Below are 15912 nucleotides of genomic sequence, written 5' to 3'. Positions count from 1 at the left end.
GGGTTTTGCAGCTGTGCCCTACATCTCTTCTGTGCCATGGTCTTTCAACAGCATAGCCGATTTACTTGTTTTATACACAGAACAGCTTTCGACAGGACAGAGACACTGGATGGGAAAAGGTGAGTCTTCTGCTCCTCAGTCACATGAAGGCCATCTGTAAAATATCTACTTCAAACCTCACTGACTTCAATTTGCCAGCTGCAAAACACTCCTGAACACTGTTGTAGAAGACTAAAAGCCACAAAACATTGTGTCATAACAACCCCCAGTTCCAAGCCACCTGCAAAAGGAGTGACAGCATCCAGATAGATCAAGGAACGTAGATTTGACCATTACCTGTTAGGATGCAAATCACTAAGCAAGCTTGGCAAAACTGCTGTTTGTCCCTATTCTCATGAAATACGGACATAGTTATATTCTATTTAATATGTCTCCTCAGACATACTGTAGCTGTAATGCATTTGACACAACCTATTAAATAAATCAACATTTGGAATTTCCCCAGGTAGGGATTCTTTTTCCTCATAATTACTATAGGAATCAGTTTTACAGGTTAAATTGTACTTACATGGATTTCATTGTTTAATAAAGGGACGCCTTTCAATTTCAACTTCCATAATGGTACTTAATTTTATATATTCTTGCTTAGAAGTATAAGAGCCGAAAAGAAAACACATTTACGTGCTAGAGTGCCTTTCCTAAAACTACCAAATTGATGTTTTTAGACAAGAGTAGTGAAATCGTATCCTGAGGGCAAGCAAACTATGTTTCAGTGTTTTGTTGATTTTCAGAAGAGGCAGAAAACAGCAGATCACAATGCACAACACTTCCCGAATTACCTTAATGTTTAGATTATGTGGATTCTGTATGAAAGGCTGTCATGTACCTTACATGCTTCAAATTGACTGCTATGTGAACAGCTGAGTATTTCCGATGAGATATTTCAAAACCTGGAGTTCATTAAAAAACCCTCCGATCAACTCCCCTCCCACCCCAATCCTAATCAAAAAGACCCAAACCCACTGAAACCGCACTGACTCTGAAACAGTGACCTGCCCCTCTGACTTTGAATAAATTGCTTTCTCAGTATGCTGTTCTGCAGTTTTCACTTTAAAAAAAAAGACTGGAGCATTTCCAAACAGCTTTTCAATTATAACAGAATTCTTAGTCTGGCAACTTATAGACTGTAGGTTAAGAAACCACGTTTATTACTGAAGACCTGAGAATGCAGCAATTAAGTGGCACAATGGAATCGTAACTAGATGAAATCTCAGATCAGGTTACATGCACACAACTGTGTTCCTGCTCCCCTACACAGAACACACACACCTGACATAGCCAAGTAAATTTGCTCCATGCCACAGCAGCTGTGAGCAAGAGTATTTCCAGGAAAACTGGGAAATCAATACCATAGCATACACTGATCACGGACACGGTTGTTTTCCACTTACAACATTCGTATCTTGCTGAGTCACCCATGAAGCACTGATGTAACTGGGAAACAAGTATGAACTTCTGACTAGTCCAGCAGTCTCAGGAATCCAGAACTCTGTTTGTTTTTTTATTATCATTATTTTTATTTATTATAGTAGCTGTGTCAGAGCTGACCAGAATCAGGGCACCCCTTTTTGCTGAGCACTTTAAGACAGCATAGTGAGGCAATTTCTGTGTGGGGAAACTCAGGAAAGCACTAAACTGAATTTCCAGAGCTTTGCATTTAATACATACTGGACCCCACTATAGACAATCACTTTGAAATAAGCTTATTTTCATTCCATTGACTCGGCTCAAGTGTAATATTGAAGTATCTGCCAGTATGTTATAGCCACAAATATTCTCATGAAAGTACAGCATATATAAATCAAGTTCCTTCCCAAATACAGCCTTTGGTTACAGCCTTGGGATTGTTACCACATTTCAAATGAAGTACAAGTCATAGGAATTTGTGGTTTGTTTTTTTTTTTTTTTTCCTTCTGCCCCTTCCCCCCCCCCCCGCCCCCCACCTCCCCATTAAAAACCAGCAGCACTAGGGTTTTGTTGCTGACACAGCTCTTGGGTACATACTATTTTGCCAGTTTTTAACCAACAAAACACCGTGCTAGCAACAGTTTGCAGTACAAATTGGGTCTGTCATTTAAAACACACAAACGTCCCTTTTTAAATACACTTAGAAAAAGAAGAGAACAAAGGAAAGGCACAAAGGACTATGGTTGCAAATGGGGCAAGCTGTTACATTGGGTACCGCTACAATTTTCCTTTTCTCTGATACTATACGTCCCTGTGTCCTCCATTTTCATCCTTTTTGCTAGTGACCACACAGCATGACACAAACTGAAACCTGTCATCTTGCTGCTACAGTTCTGGCAGGAGCACACATTGTGTCACACTTCTCCGCAATGTTTGACATTCTCAGAACATATCTTTCCCTCACAGGCAGCATAGAAAATAAGATGTCCCACCTGAAACTTAGTATTGAAATAGAAATTTTCTTTCTCCGTATAGGAACACAAGTTCAAACCTGCCCAATCCCAAGTAAAGATGTGAATCCAGTTCTTCTTTCAATGTACCCCAAGTTTCAGGATATTCATTGGAATCTCAGCATCTCCTGTAGAAGTTCTTTCACTTGCCATAAAATACTGAAATGGGGACTGACAAACAACAGGGTCTTCCAAACAAGTCTTCCAACAACCACTCTAGAGAGTAATAGTCTTGACTTGCTGAATCTTGTGAAATCAAACTAGAGAGGCAGAGATTTAGCCAGTGACTACAAAACTTTTTGGGGCAGGATACTGTCTCCTGAGCAGTACAACTAACTTTGTATGGAGTTAAGCAAAAGGAAAAAAAATATATTTATTTTGGTGTCTCACCAACCATATGTGTGTTTTAAGTATTAGCTGTTAAGTGTAAGTGAGGCACTGGTGCCCATCTTTCCTTTAGAAGAGAGGTCAAAGCTATGAAGCTGAATGGGATATTTCCCTGAACCCTGAAGTTAGATGCTTGGGTCTGGAAAAAATAGTTCAAGAAACCATGCTTAGAAAGATTCCTGGTGAATTTTCTGATTTGTGTGAATTCCATCAGTATTCTGCCTTTCTATACGATAGCCTGAAAGTTACCCTGAGCTTTCAATAGGCTTATGTTAAAAAAAAATTAAGATCCCACAATCACTGTATATGACATATAGGTCACTAAGTATAATTCTAAAGACAGAGCTGTGCAAACAGTGTTTCCCAACATTTGCATTTACCGATGCAAACCATAGGTAAAGAAAGAAAGAAAAAAACCAATCAAAATCCTGATTTTGTTTTTCCACAGTGCAGAGCATGATTTCTTGCTATTTCATTTGGTTCAAGCTTGGTTGCTTTTGTTATTCAAAGGTGCTGGACAAGCTCAGCAGCCAAAGAACATGGGAAGAAGTTAGTTTTGCAATTCTTATTTGACCTGAAAAAGAACTGAACCTGATATCTGATGGAGAATATTTGTTTTAAAGACAATTTTTTTTAAAGCACAAAATCCTCACCAAGTGTAAGGCAGCATAGCCCCTCTGCAGTAATTGTGCATTTGTGCCATCTGAGACTACTGACTTTTGTGCTTTTTTTCTGGGCTTCACCCCTCCCCACCTTCTATCATGAAGGCTGCATTGCTACAAGTGTCAGTTAAGACCCCATGAGATACAGGATGTCTCATTACATTTAAAATCCAGTTTAATCTTAGAATATAGATGGAGGATGAACCCAAAGGTTTTTTTGCTTCTTTTAAATTCACTAGGGGACTGCATAATTCCACAAACATTTGAACAATGATGATCTATAAAAGGACAAGGAGGGGAACCCAACCTTTTTTTGCTTTAATTCCTCTACTTCCGAGCACTGTTTTGAGATATCGAGGCTTAAAGTGAGAAACATACATCAAGATTTATTTGCATTTAAACTGCACTGATTTTTCCATGTCAAATCTGACAAAGCTGAGGGCACGAGAAGAGCAATATTTCACACAAAATACTCATAGCTTCCCAAATTTACTAACAGCTCTGAGGAATTCTAAATGACTGGGTCTTGTTTAGCCCATGGAGACACAAACTCATCAATTCTGCTGTCATACATGGTACATCATTTTCTTCAGCTTCTACAAACACACCTGCTTTAATCAGGATCCTTCCCTCTCAAACAGGAGATTTTTGTTATCTCTTGGATATGCAGCTAATACACACTCTGTGTCCCCCTCCCCCCTTAAAAGCAGTATTAGTTCTCTGTCTCAAAGAAATGGTTAAATCAAAACTGTCTATCCTAAGCAGCAAATAGAATAGCAGAAGCTCTTTGTTTTCAAACTAATTTGCACTAGTAAAGTCAACCATTCCTTTCTCTGGTGTCTTAATTAAAAGTCTTAATCCCTCTGATTTCACACTAGAAAAAGGAGGAATGCGGTAGTGGGACATGAGCATATTTATTTTACACAGGCACACATGATTTAGAAAGTCCATTTTACACACAGTATTAGTGTTAGTGGCATATGTTCTTGCTAATGATAATTCCAGCCTTTTGCTGGAATATTTAACCATACTCAAATATAGTTTTAGATTGAGGATCCAAAGTCCCCTGCCCAAACACATTGGCCTGGGTTATGATCTGGATCTGTAGCCTAATTTCATAGCTACAAACAGCCTGTTGATACCTTAACCACTTTAACAAATCCATAGATGACAGTACTGAGCTGCACATAGCACCTGCCACTGGTAGACTTCCATAATCATCACCCTTAAAGGGAAAACTTCTCAAAATGAGCCCGAAAAGAAATTTTGTAAGACACTTACTACATTTTAGCAGAGAGTAATGCTCCATATTTGCATCACACTGTACATTGTAATATGATTAATGTTCTTTTATATCCAGTGTCTGAACATAGTTTCATGTAACAAGGTTTCCTGAATGTTTTTCGTCTCATTACTACATATTTCAACCCCAGCTAGAGAAACATTTAGATAATGACCCTTAGTCAAAAGTCTTTGTATTCTTCTGCAGGATTACATCTATTAGACTCTGTTAATCTAAACCTGAATGTGTAATTACAGTTCTGTGGAGTAGGGAGCAGATGCTTCTGCCCCAGCAAAATCCTGCTCAACCTTTAGAACATGCTAATGTACACCAATTTATAGACAGATCAAAATGTGTTATGTGGGATCACCAGACAATTAGCTCGCAGCATGAAATAAATGTAGAGTTAAAAAGGTGTTTGAAAATGTTTTTTGCCCGTAAGTACATAAATCATGGTTATCTGAAATGAAAATGAGGGGGAGAAAGAAAGAAAGAAGTCTATAAATTTAAGAATATACACATAAAAAAACTAGAACACTATAAGAACCAGAGGACCTACCATCAAACCTACTTCAGTTGTAACCTTCTCCTGGTTTCTCCAGTCACTGCAATTACCAGGAAGAAAACTATGCTTAGTGTATACTTCTGCTTTATGGCACACAACACCCTCCTGAAGGCATTTTTTGGATTATGAGATGAGGCATGTGGCAGCACTGCTTCCAACAGCTTTTGGCAAGTTTAACATACTCCTTTCTAGAAAATGTGCTCATGACCACACTGTCATCTTTTAGGTATAATCCAGAGCATAGGGAGGCTGCCTTTATCACTTTGCTAAGGGTAGCCAGTGTTTACCAGGCATAGATCCATTTCCAGAATTTGCTCATTAAGGCCACTTCATGCCTGAATTCAAAGACTAAAAGCTACTCCACACTTATCAGAAGCTCTCCTTAAACTGATACAATTGAATGCTAGTCAAGGGCTTTCATAGATATACACTGTTAAAAAATCAAGAATAGTTAAATGAAGTGTAGAAGAGATACAAATTCAATTCATTCAGAAATGAAGTGCTGAAAAAGTACCTATTAAAGCAGCTAAGTAATGCAAATGCCTAGAGAGTATGTTAGCAGACACCCCAATCTGACTTTACTCTCACTGAATGTTCACTGTTGCAGAAGAATCATTTTCCTTTTGTCAAGTCAGAAGTTTCTGTATAAAATGTCATCTAAATTAAACACTGCAAAAGAAATGTCACCGACAGCTTTTAAAGACAAAATGCATGGGAATCCTCCGGGTTGATTCTTACGCTGAGAGGTGGGGAGAGAAAGAGACTGTGGCAGGGATCAAAGAGAGGTGTAATACAGCATTGTATGTCTTCAGTGGTTACTCAGTTTTAACTACACTTTTGCAAGATTCTGCAATATAAATTTAATTTCCCAAGAAAAGCCTGTTTTTCTAACTGGTTCATGATTACCAAAGGAAGAGGTGTCTAAGCCCACAAACAGATGTTGCTCAACTGCCTCAGCTTTTTGTTTGATACAGAAAAATAGAAGTGTGACTCAATAGTTATATCCTATGGAATTAATAAGAGGATTTTATATAGATGCTTTAAAACTACAAAACTGAAGAAAGCAGCAAAATACAGCACTCAGAAAGCTGAAGGTTTTTTTAAGTTGTCAATTAATAGGAAGAGCGGCTGGTGAGACCATTTTCAGCTTGTCTAGCAATATTTGCAACTATTTAGAAAGGAAAAGCAGGTGAAGAATGCATGGGGGAGAGGTTATAAAAGTTACAGCTGTATTAAAGTCCTTCATCCAATTAAGCATATAAACTGGTGTTGCAGGTTTTACCTGCAAAAGTTTGTTTAATATCAAGAGATCAAAAAGAATGTTATTGTGAAGTAACTCTCTCCACCACCACCCCAAAACATGACTATTTCTCTGCAAAACTGAGCAGTCTTGTACAATTTTCTTAGCTGTCATTTCAGCTCAGAAGGAATGAGTTTGCTCTCTCCCTTCTGACACTCTCCTAGTCTCAGCTATTCAAACTTCTGAAAAGCAACTAGATAAAATGAGCAAAGTGCAAACAAAACATGGCACCCACTCCTCCTCCATCCTACAAAGTAGTACATGCCAGGATCCACCATCCCAAACACCTGCCCTACATATTTTTTCAGAAGCCGCTTAGTACTACCCGTCATCCAAAGCCACAGAGAAATCGCTCAAAAACTTGTTCTGCTTGACCTCCTTGAATCAGTTCCTCTCATATTATCTGCTGCCTCTTGCTAAATTATTTGACCTAAGCTTTTGAACCGGTCACTTAGCATTTTGTCCTTATGGTATTTTTGATAAGGATTTCCTCTCTGTCTTGAAAATGAATTAATAAAGTTGTGACCAAGTTTCATTCCTAATCTATTAAATCCTTCCTTCTTTTCTTCTAGGGGACTTGGATACAAGCAGAAACTAGTCCATCCTGAGCTTAAAACTTACATATACCCCCTGAGATAGATTCTTTTTTCCCCTTCCAGTTATTCAAAGCTGTATTCAAATCTTATATTTCCAGCTTCAGTTTTAATTTGGATTGACAATAACAATCTTTCCTGAGTTCTTTGACCTTTCCCCTCCAGGAACTTATCCTAGTTATCTCCCAGGGAATACAAGGGACAGGCCATTACAGAGCTGGGACAAAGTGCTCCATTAGAGTTCAGTGCCTGAATCAGCAGTATGCCAGCTTAACGAGCTGACACAAATTATTGTGCCTTTCTGGAAACAAGTGGACTTCTTGTCTCAGGAGACCAATATGAAGTGACATATTGAGGCAAGCACTGGCATTTCCATCATCACTGTTGCCAGGGCTTAAGCTTAAGGACAAGCCTACCGCTGATCTAAACAGCATGCAGCATCAGTACATAAAGCCATAAGAAAATTGCCAGGTCATAGCAGTGAGGCATCACTTTGACTCTCTGAGAGCCGTGGGTTAAAATGACTCAAGGAAGCTTTAAAAAGAAATTGCATTTGTTACATAAACCTTTATATGGTGCTCTGGGTCTTCTCCCAGCACAGGGCTGGCAGCAGGAATAAAGCCTGGGAAATGGATACCAGGAAACAAAAAAGGAAACCCAGTCATTTTCACCATTTTCATGCCTGCTTGCCTTCTTCCCACCCCCTCCACCACCTACTTCTGTACATATCTTGGTCCAAGTAGAGCTATGGTAACAGAGAAAGAAACATATATTTCTGGATTAATAACCCTGTCCCACCATTTCAATCCAGTGTCTAATACTAACCTACTAGACACTGAGAACCTGGTACAACATCCTGTGGGTATCCCATTGAGCACAAGCTGTTGTATCAGGTCTAACATAAAAGGAAGTTCACTTCAGTGTGACAGCAATGGGAGATATCAATGTGCTGCAGGTATTCAGGTTACCTTAAGGGCTCTATGACCTCCTTGTGCCAAAATCTCCCTTTAAAGTAAAGCAGCTTTGTAGACAAATAGGCAGTTTGTATCAGTTTGACCCACTTTGGGTTTATGCCAGTGTGCCTCCACTAGTAGGACAGAACATAGAGAAATGGAAGGAAGAGATGGAAAACTTACCAAAACATGACCTAATTTATTTTTTTAACATTGACTCTGAAATGGTTTTAAGGTTATTCCTTTTTCCTCTACCCTTATTGTCCCACCTTACTTCACACAGAGAAACACACAACACCAGAACACAGAGGTTCTGCCTGACAGCTCACTGTGCACAGCCACACCAATAAATAAAAAAAATCCCTGCAGCCCAACAAACAGCAGTCAACTAAGGTGACTGGAGTAGAGAAGCACTCTTACTGCAAAGAAATACATATTATTACTAGCTTTGAGTAATGCCTTTGTGGCTTGCAACAAGCGTGGTCCCCATTGTGCAACACTTTGCCCCCAGCAGCATCTTTGGTCTCCTACCTTCCTCATTTTTGGTCATTTGGCGAGACATGAGCAAGGAGGATGCTGATCCACTGAGCAATGGGGCAACTGAACAATTTTTACTCATCATCTCTGTCTTTGGCCATTTCAGTTCTCAATAGATGCTGCCAGCAGACAAGAAGGCAATTTGAGAAGTAAGCTACAGCCTGTCTTGGGTAAACACAGGAAAAGAACGCTACGTTTTAGGAGTCCAGTCTGAATTCAACTCACAGCAAAAACGTATTTCACTGCAGTCTACTGCAGTTCATTCTGGTACCACAAACCCTCCTGGAACAGGCCACTGTCCTCCTGGTGTACTCCTGTTCATGCCTGCGTGGCTTTTGTTCTGTAGCTAGTGGGAAGTTAGTCTTTTGCTAAATAGCAAAATTATTCTGTGCTGTTCTCCTCGGTCCCTGCTGTCTCACTAGGTGGTGGCTCTCCAGCACTTCTCTCAAAGCATAAGACAGTAATTCCTCATTTTAAATTATGTTTGTCTCAGTTTTTTAAGTGTGGTTGTTACTGTACTGTGAGCATACATAATACTTCGCAGACTAGGGGAAAAGAATTGTCTGTCCTGTCTGGCATATATCAAAAAATTCAAAGTGTGCTAAACAGAATACCTGTTGAAACAAGGGAAGACAGAGCTGTACTTGATTTCAGTTCAGCTTTTCCTCATACCTGCAGCTGCACAATGCTGCAATTCAGCTGTATCCCACTGTGCAAAGAAAGGATTTACTGACACAGAACAACTGAGTATTCAATATCTGCACATCACCTGGTCTTAAATAACCCAGCTGGGGTATCAGAAGCAGCTTACATCTGTTAGCTCAGCACTCTACACAGACCATTGTACTCTGCTTAGCAGGCAGAGCACAGCACAGCACTAGCACAGCTATGCTGCTGGTACCAGCACAGGTAGCTCTGCTTGACCCCTCACTGTGCTATACCTAACATGCTTCATTCACAAAGTTTGATGCATAATGGAATTAACCAGGCGTAAGTGAAGCTCAGATGGTTATACTGGTCCAGGACCGGCATCACAGGAGAAAGTGAGGATTGTTAAGATCTGATAACGCCCGTCAGAAAGTGTTTCTGTAATACACTTCATGGGAATTCACTGATTTGCAGAGGGTTTTTTTGGTGAGGAAGGCTGAGTTTCAACATTTTTAAAATTTACATCTTGAAAGCATTTCAAAGTCATCTAAACACTTTGTTTTGACATTTTTAAAAAATGAAGAATTGTCTTGCTTCGGTTCAGAATGATTGCTTTAAAATTGAAGCAGTTAAAGTCTAAATAAAATATTTGCCTTCAGCTGATACTTTGCTTATCAACATTTTTATTCAAAAAATTCAAATGGGTCTAAAGTTTGATACAGGAATATCTAATACAGTAATATCTCAAATCCCTGGCTTTCTCAACCTGTAATATCCAAGCCAGTTCTGCTTGTCAGCAAAGAAATCAGATGCAGAAACTTTGCTGAATCACTTGTGCTCTGTGGAAGGATCCAGGCTCTCACATTCACACCGAAGCGAGAGCACAGCAAGCGTAAGAGAGGTTCCAACACCATTGTTACCCTGCTTCAACGGAGACAACTTGAAAGTTGAGGCTTAAAGTGTCATAAGGATTGAAAAGTAGTGGTAGGTGAAAGGATCAAAAGAAGCAATTATATATTGGAGTAAGGGTAGGTGAGAGGAGCACATGAAAGAAAGTTTAAGCTGAAGCTCTGTGTCATTGCCCAAGGTAAGAGCTGCTCCTGTCCATGTGCTGTTTGAGAAAGGAAGACCTTACACCACAGGATCATGCTTGACATGACGCAGGATTACAACATCTTCATTTAACGTATTTCCTAGTCTGAACAATATTCAAAAGGAGCACATCTCACAAGAAAGCATCCATAAATCCAAATACTATTCTTAGCAATTTCCTTCAACCTTCAGTAAATTTAGTGCTGGGTAAAAGGCAGCCAAACTGACAGCCCTGAGAAATGAAGCCTTTAGTTATCCCAGAAATGCCAGAGAAGGTGTAATCGCAGACTTCCTACATTGCTTTGGTCATCTCGATGGAGGATATCCAGGGCTGAAGAAGAAATTCCAGACCAAGGTCTCTGTCTGCAGCATCTGTCATCAAATGCCTAGCGAGCCTGCTTTTTGTTTTCATGGAGATTCTTCTCCACTAGAAACTGAACAGAATTATTTTAGCAAATCCTCCAGAGACCCATTAGACAGGAATAAGCTTAATTAAGTGCTAGTCAATCCAGATGCAAACTGGTAAGGGAATCTGCAAAGCGCAGATCATCAGACATATCACATTCAATGAACAGAAATCCTTCCTCTGTCTTCTTGCTCTATTTTCTGAGCCCTCAAGGGAGTTCTTGGTGACACCCATACTCACCAGTACTGAAGAAATTATATTAGATGCCTTTTTTGTTTTGAGGTAGAAACATGCCGGCATGACGTTGTATGCAATGAGACCAGCAAAGCTCTTACAGACCCTGTGGCAAGACAAGGGTCACTAATCAGACAGAATAGGTTTGTGCATGTCCCCTCTGCTTGTGAAAGATACACGTGGTTTCTGGATGAACAATTAATGCTGCACTGGGTGCTACTCACATCTAATAGTAACCCTTTTGAGAGTTTTCTTCTGTTTTCCACTCCTCAGTTTGAGCCAGTCTCTCTCACATTGGCAGCATTTTCATCATGAAACATTTATTCATTTAAAGTTCTTAGTCATCTAGATACACTTCCTTTTTCATTTGCATACATAGCTTCCAACTTGTTAGCTTCCATGTGTAACCTGAGCTGTCATACATGGCAGAAATTGCAGAAATCGGGCCTGATTGTTACCAGGCCTTGTAGAGATCTCTCCCTGCAATGCCTTGTAGATACTTTGTGTTTCGAGAATCCTACCCTGGAAAGACATGCTAAAACCAGACTTCATCCAAAGAAATTCAGCTTTAATCTTGCTGTGCCTTGGGTCCCCAGATAAGCAGAGGAGCACTATCTCACTTTTACAGATAGGGTTTTATGGGAATAAATATCACATTACTTAAAAACTATCTTGATTCTGTAGCATTCAGAGAATGCTAAATGTACATAGCCTAAACCAAACCAATGCACACATACATCTAACTTCCTATTTTTTTCCTTGTCACTTCTTTACAAAAGTTTATTCTGGATTTATGATGGCAACATTGACATACCAATCCATCATGGCATGCTACCAAAGTCCAAGCACCTATAAGAAGTAGGAGTTTGAGCAGTAAATATCTTGCCAATACAGCTTTGATAGAAGTTCACACTATCTCCCTCTACAAGCAGGTAAGTGACAGGCACTGGCTATGATGCAGAGAGCAAAGTTTGTGAAGAGCAACAAAGTAGCTTTTAGGTCCCAGATTCCTTCATCACTTGCATGACTTGTATTTTCTGTTTTCTACAAGTGCCTTAAAAGAAAACAAGCAGTGGATGGAAATTCATTTTGGAAGTTACCCGAGCTCTGAGATCCCGAGCTCATCAGTCAGCACAGCTCTATACAGGCAGAGAATCTCACACCAATGTTTCAACTATGACCGGCCATCCTGAACTGGTAACAAGGTTTAATGAAAGGTCATGCCCTCCTTCCCTGAAAAGACTTTCAGATTCTGCTTTTCAGATCATAAATTTCACATGCAGGCCATCAATGGACTAAATTTCTCCCCCTTTTTGGTTCACCTTGTAGGACAGAAGAAGATCTTGCAGCAGAACCAACAGTAGAACCACTGAAGTCACTCAGTGACCAAAGTTACATGTTAAACCATGTACTTCTCATCCTATTATAAACCTTTTATGCCCATGTCCCACCTCAAGTTCAGATCACACACTATGAAGTGAACTTAGTTCTTTGATTATTTGCTGTACCTGGGAGGAATTTTCCCTTCTCAGCCCAATTCCACCATCAAGAAGGGCCGAAACTTTACCTGCAGATCATACTGCAATTTTGTGAGGCTTTTATCTTCCTGGGGTTTTTTTGCCACAATGAGCTTAATCTCATGTTGGAGCACAAAACCTGTCTTTTCTGATGGAGAAAAACAATGGGAGGTTATGAAATGATTCTGTAATTGACTGACTGCACATGCACAGGGGAATTATAAGCAGTCGTTAAGATGCTAAGCCAGGAAAAATGCATCATGAAGAATTCACACTAGTTTACCTGGATATTTTCACATAGGATTTTAAATAGATCTTATTGCTTATTCCCAGATAAGGTTACCACCATACTGCCACAGAATACCTTGTATTCCTGTGTGGACTTTCTACCATTTCTATAATTCTGTTACTTTTTTTTTTTTCTGTTAAGCCGCATCAGCTAAGGGCAGTGCCTTGATAAGAGGTCTTGGGGGTGATGGTCAGGAGACTAGGTACATAGCAATGACTGATCACAGCATGTTTTCTCTTTTCCGTAGTCCTGGAGCAACAACACTTAAAGAACTTACATTGTTAAAGACACATGTGATACACCTCATGATCTTGAACACTTGCAGTTTTCCACACAGAGGCGTTATAATCACCTGGTTTAGCAATTCTGTGCAGCATCTTTGCAGGATGTTTTAATCCTGATTTGTACCTAAACTTGTGTAATGTTTCTATAGACTATTATAAATTGGCTGTACTCTCTAACTGCTGTATTTCAGTGGCTACAGAAGCGATCTCTCTGGAGCTCTTGCAGGAGAAGTACTGTATTTATCATATTTAGCTAACTACCTGCCTTCCAAACTGTCATACTCAGATGCCTCTCTACCTTTGGCGCATTTTCCCCTTCATATTACTGTTTCGATTAAGGAGCTATTATTATGCAGGCATACAGATTGGGACCCAACATACAGAAAATAATTAATTACCTGTAGCCACACAGACAGGGAGCTTGAATCAACATTTTTAGTTTCCAGCAAAGCACCTCAAAATTCTTCAGCAATTCAGTAACAGTCAAGTAAAGATTTTATAACAATGTTGACAACTAAAACACTTGCATTCTGTTTCAACTGCAGGGAACCTGGAGATCTCTGTTGCATTTATTTCTGTGTGAAACAAAGCAGCACATCAAGTGTTCTGAAGAATTGTTACTTCTTTCCAAAATTGTCCAAGTTGCCTAGTGTTTGCAAATATGCCTGCAATTACTCTTGAGACTGGGCAGAAACAAGCAATAGTATTGTAAGCTCACTCAGAGAAGCTTAGAAACAGAATGGACAGGTAAATTTAGCATACTGTATTGTTTGCACTGGACTTGATGTCCAAATTTCAAAGAACAACAAGAAACAGCACACCTCCTGCTAGAAGGCCCTAACTCAGGTTGCTGATTATAAAGATATGAGAGAGCCAGAGAGTAGGCTGGCTGAGTTTTCTCCCACCTTTGGATATTAGATATCACTGAGGTGGAACCAAAAGAAAGAAAATAGAAGTTTGGCAGGGAAATAACTTGTGTTGAAAGTACCTGTGTTTCAGTATCCCACTGCATCTGACTTTGAGCTGACAGTGTTTGAGATCTCTCTTGTGTGACTATGCAATGCAGTGGTCTGAATGCCCCATTTTTTTGTCAGCAGCATTCAGACTGTAGTCTGCATCCATTGCTCACACAGCCTGTTTCTGCATCAGGTGTCCAAGTCTACCATCCCTAATGAGTACGTTTAGGCTAAGCCACACAGACTGAGTATTTGAGCATAAGGGTGCTGTGGCACACACTTTCCAACGAGGCTGGGTGGCCATAAACTAACCTCAAGACACAGCTGAGCCCAAGCTGTGCAGTGGAGCACAGCAGACTAGATTGGTTAGGCCAAGAGCGATGTACTGTCCCTTTGCCACGCTGCCTGTAAGTCCCTTGTCTTGAACATGCCTCTGTCTCCATCACAATGAAACAGAAATGAAATTAATGCATTGATCCTAAATTGGTTTATGTAATTTGTTTTAGACATAGTATGTCATCTCCATATGAAGGGAATCATGTAAAGAATACATCATCTGTTCTTCTTCCCCAGACAAAAGACAGAGCCAAACTAGAAAGATACAAAAGAAAGCGCAAAGTGGAGCATACATGCAAAACAGACTGTTATTTGATAGTCTCTTCATCGTTCTGAAAGCCAGCATCTAATGCAGGCTTCTGGCACAAGCTGGATACCTGCTAAGAGTGGGCATATTGAATTATTCATGCTTTTGGTTATAAATAATGCACTGCCGGCATATATCTAATTTAAATAGACCCACAAACCCCAGCGGATTAGTCCCTGCATGCTGCCTAAAAGTAACAGATCATCTAGCCAAAGTCTCTTGGCTATTGCCTGCCCTCAGCAAGGCTCTTCTGGAGGATAACATTTTAAAGAATTTTTCTCTGATGTTTTGTTGATACAGCGATAATATTTTGTATGTAAGAGCTTAAGAGACTTCAGTAGTAGCACCGCACTATACCAGGACACTGCCTGCTTGGAACTGTTCCTGCATAATTTTCCTGTATGATCATCCCGTAATGACAGCACTGTTCTCGCTAACAATGGGACTGCACATCCCATACTGCAGACAGAGTTAAAGAGTTGGTAACCCTACCAAGGATGGAAGCTATACCTCAGGACAATGGTTCTTAGACATTATTTAAACAACAAAAACAAAGCATGCACTTAGACCTTAAGTACCATGTTTCAATAAAAAGGCTATATCCCTTGCTTCTCTGTACTTGAATTTTGTACATCAGTATCTACCTCCTGAATCTTTGCTGTGACCAGCAAACAATAGGGTAGTACTAGCCCAACAACCCTCCTGTCCTCAGCATAAATCTTAATGTAGGCTACAATCAAGGGAAGTTGGGGTAACATTCATTTTGCAGTATCTCACAGGGAATCCAAGGAGGATTTGTACTTCTGAGATAACAAAAACCTTGTAGACTGCAAATTTACCAGCTTCTCTAGAAAAGATTTTTAAATTCTGACTGACAAAAACAGTCCTGTCTCACCTGAGCTCCCTTTGTGAGATCCTGAGAAGTACTGTCTATCCGAGGTTATGAACGCCCAGTATAAGCTCAGTTCTGGGCCAATTGTCTCAGAACTGCATATTGCCCCCTGCCCTCCCCCCAGATCCACACCTCCAGTTCTAACACAACAATTCTCAACTACTATGCATTTTCACAGAGCACCCAAAAATCAGG

The 15912-nt window shown here is 40.0% G+C and overlaps 1 long non-coding RNA gene across 2 annotated transcripts in view; it reads left to right on the top strand.

Moving 5' to 3' along the window:
• LOC114013426 (uncharacterized) overlaps positions 1-15426 on the top strand; it is a 56205-nt gene extending 40779 nt beyond the window's left edge. The window contains exons 4-5 of one of the 2 annotated variants that reach the window (XR_008745441.1): positions 11916-12333; positions 13772-15426. This is a non-coding gene — a long non-coding RNA (uncharacterized LOC114013426). Of the gene's footprint in view, positions 1-11915 lie in introns of both variants that reach the window. The other variant, XR_008745440.1, reaches the window with a different exon arrangement.
• Positions 15427-15912: the final 486 nt, after the last annotated feature.

The sequence above is a fragment of the Falco peregrinus genome, chromosome 1, assembly GCF_023634155.1.
Source record: "Falco peregrinus isolate bFalPer1 chromosome 1, bFalPer1.pri, whole genome shotgun sequence".
Lineage (NCBI taxonomy): Eukaryota > Metazoa > Chordata > Aves > Falconiformes > Falconidae > Falco > Falco peregrinus.
Note: the sequence above shows the minus strand (reverse complement) of the source record. Positions and strands in the feature narration are given on the sequence as shown.